Below are 3,449 nucleotides of genomic sequence, written 5' to 3' on the forward strand. Positions count from 1 at the left end.
GTGAAGAACAGGAAAGAAGAAGACGACTTATGATGGAGATCCAAGGAAATTCTATATGTATCTTTAGATTACCTTAACACGTGAAATGGAAGATGTTTTGTGAACACCTAGGGGAGACAGTGCAGTGATTGCATTTTCTTGGAATTCTTATCCGAACGCTATTATATTGAGATTCGCATTGACACAACTTTGTGATATTGTGTAAAGACAGTGTTGAACTCAGCGGGATTATATGGAATGGAACATTGACGATATTTCATGTGATTTATGGCCTTCGATAATTTATTAAGAAATGAAACTTATAATTCTTTTCTTGATGCAGGTATCAAAGGAAAAATTGGACGAAAAACTTCATCAATGCACATTGATGAAAAAGTTTTCTGCCCAATTTTCCTTTTGATACCTGCATCAAGAAAAGAATTATAAGTTTCATTTCTTATCATTTAATCATGATTTTTAAGGTAACTCCATACGCGCAGTTTTATCTGATACAAGTTTTAAAAGTACATGTATATCTATTTCCATTTATTAGAGTTATAACTAATAAATTATCAAATAAAATATATAGGTCATCATACTTTTCAAGATGTGAGACATGCTTAAACAGAATCATATATCACCATCAGAAAATTGCAATTTTCCTTAAACATCATTGTCAAAATTTCATAAAAACTGGTTATAACGATATAATAGCATTCATAAATTTCATGAAACTGTTTCTTCACAAAAATATACAAAATGTCTGTAAAAAATAAAGGAAATCTATCGCAGAACAGTCTTAATAAAGAAATCAATGACTTACTTTGACTTGACTTAATTCCTTCTCTCCTCGTGGAGAAAAGGGCCATGCACAAGTCCTCTCCATTTACTTCTATTCTGGGCTGATCTTGCTGCCTCTGTCAATGACCCAAAACCTAGTTTTTTCCTCTCTCTTTCTATTGTTCTTCTCCACGTTTCCTTCGGTCTTCCTCTCTTTCTTTTTCCTTCTGGTGTCCAACTAAGGGCTACATATGGGTGTGTTCTTTTATCCATCCGTAGCACATGTCCAATCCACTGCCATCTGTGTGTTTTTATCATAGTGCTGATCTTTGCTACTCCTGCTATCTCTCTAACTGCTACATTTGATATTTTCATTGGCCAGTAGATCTTTAAGATTTTCCTAAGACATTTGTGCTGGAAGGTATCTTCAAGTTTTTCATCCCCTTTTGTCATTTTCCAGGTTTCACTGCCATACAATAACACAGCTATTACATTTGAGCTGAAGAGCTTCATTTTTGTTTTTCTGTTGAGTTGGTTATTGCTCCAGATCTTGCGTAGCTTATGGAATGCTACTCTTGCATGGCCAATTCTTCTTCTTATATCTTCATTAGTACCTCCTGTCTTGCTTACTGTTGCTCCGAGGTAAATGAACTCATCCACATCGTTTATGTTGTTCCCATTGATGGTTATTAGTGTGTTGTTTGCAGCATTTAGACGCATAACTTTGGTTTTTCCTGTATTGATTTTGAAACCTGTTCTAGCTGCGTATCTGAGTTTTTGTTGCATTTGATCTTTGCTGCTGGATAATAAAGCGATTTCATCTGCAAAATCTAGATCGTCTAATTTTGTTGTCATATTCCATCGTATGCCTGAGTTGTTATCTGCTGTTGTCTTTTTCATTATCCAGTCAACTACCAGGAGGAACAAGAAACCCGACATGTTGCATCCTTGTTTGACACCAGATTTAACATTAAACCATTCTGTTGTACCATTTCTATCAACAACTGCGCATTTACTGCCTTCATACATTAATTTAACCATACTGATTATTTCGTCTGGTATTCCATAAGATTTCATGATCTTCCAAAGGGTTTTCCTGTGAACGCTGTCGAAGGCTTTTTCAAAATCGACGAAGCATAGATAGAGGTTGGAGTTCCATTCTATAGCTTGTTCTAGAATATTACGTAGGACAAATATCTGTTCCGTAGTGCCTCTTCCTGCCCCGAATCCAGCTTGTTCCATTCTCAAATGTCTGTCTACACCAAGTACAATTCTTTTTATTATTATTTTCCCCATTATTTTGGCAGTTGTTGCTATTAATGTGATTCCTCTTCAATTTCCACAGTTTGTCAGGTCACCTTTCTTTGCTAACTTTATTATAAGTCCCCTTCTCCAATCTTTGGGAGCTTTTCCAGTTGTCCAGACAATGTTGTATAGTTTGTGTAGTTCCTTGACAGTTGTTTCTATGTCTGATTTCAATATTTCTACAGTGATGTTATCTACACCTGGAGCTTTGCTTAATTTCATTTCTTTCAATGCTCTCCTTATCTCATCTTCTGTTGGTGGACCTGTTGCTATGTCTAATTCGATGGACTCCCCTGTTTGTATTTCAGCAGGATCAATAGGGTCTGGTCTATTTAACACTTCGCTGAAGTGTTCCATCCATCTTTTTCTTATATCTTCCTCTTTAGTCAAGAGATTTCCTTCCTCGTTTTTTACTGCCTCAACAGTTTTTGGACGTTCGTTGAACAATAATTTGGTTACATCATATACAGTTTTCATGTTTCCGAAATCAATAAAACAGAGTTATTGCCCTTGGATTCAATATTTTGAAACATATCGTTGATTATTCATTTATAACTTAGACTTTTAAAGTAGTTTATTTTTAACAATTTTTTTTTACAACAGCCATTTGGGAAAGACTCCAACAAAATTGTCATGCATAAATCTAGATAAATCATTGATTTTGCAAAATCTGATGACATCTCAGGAGGGTGGAATTACTTTAAATAGAAAAACAAATAGTTTCTCTCATCAAAAATCTTTAATTAACGTTTTTGAAATGGCGCGTAGAAATGCCTACAAAATTAAACGGATTAGACGCCAAATTGAAAGTGCAATGGATTAATTAAATGAATTGAATATAAAGGAAGAGAACTAAGCGGTGACTGGATTTGTGCAGCATTGTGCTGGAGGAGACGTTGAACACTGGTTGTGTCGTGGGAACGGTGGAATGCGACTCGGCTCCATTTCAATATCAAGTAAAAAGCTTTTAAAACACCTTTTCATCTAAATCGCCCTCGTTGAGTCCAGTATCACGCTGTTCAATTTCATTAATTCCAAGATCAAAAGTTGCCGCTTGCTCCGTCATGTTATCGAACTCGTAAAGCAAACGATTTATATATACATGTACCGAGAACTTGTGTATATCTGTCTACTTCTGACCGATAAGTCAGTGGCCTCCGTCACCAAGTTGACTATTCTGCCACGTCATCACTATGTGTGCTGTTTCTTTAAATTAATTTTGTATCGTATTCATATCTTTGGTTGTGTTTATTCCAGAGAAAAATAGTGGGCGTGTGCTTAGTGGAGATGAACCCCGGACAAATTGTTTTTATTAAGAAATCAAAAGAATTTTTTTATCCAATCAGCATCGTTGTTAAGTCATTACTTTAAAAAGTTATTAAATG

The sequence above is a fragment of the Ostrea edulis genome, chromosome 6 (assembly GCF_947568905.1).
Source record: "Ostrea edulis chromosome 6, xbOstEdul1.1, whole genome shotgun sequence".
In the NCBI taxonomy this organism is placed as follows: domain Eukaryota; kingdom Metazoa; phylum Mollusca; class Bivalvia; order Ostreida; family Ostreidae; genus Ostrea; species Ostrea edulis.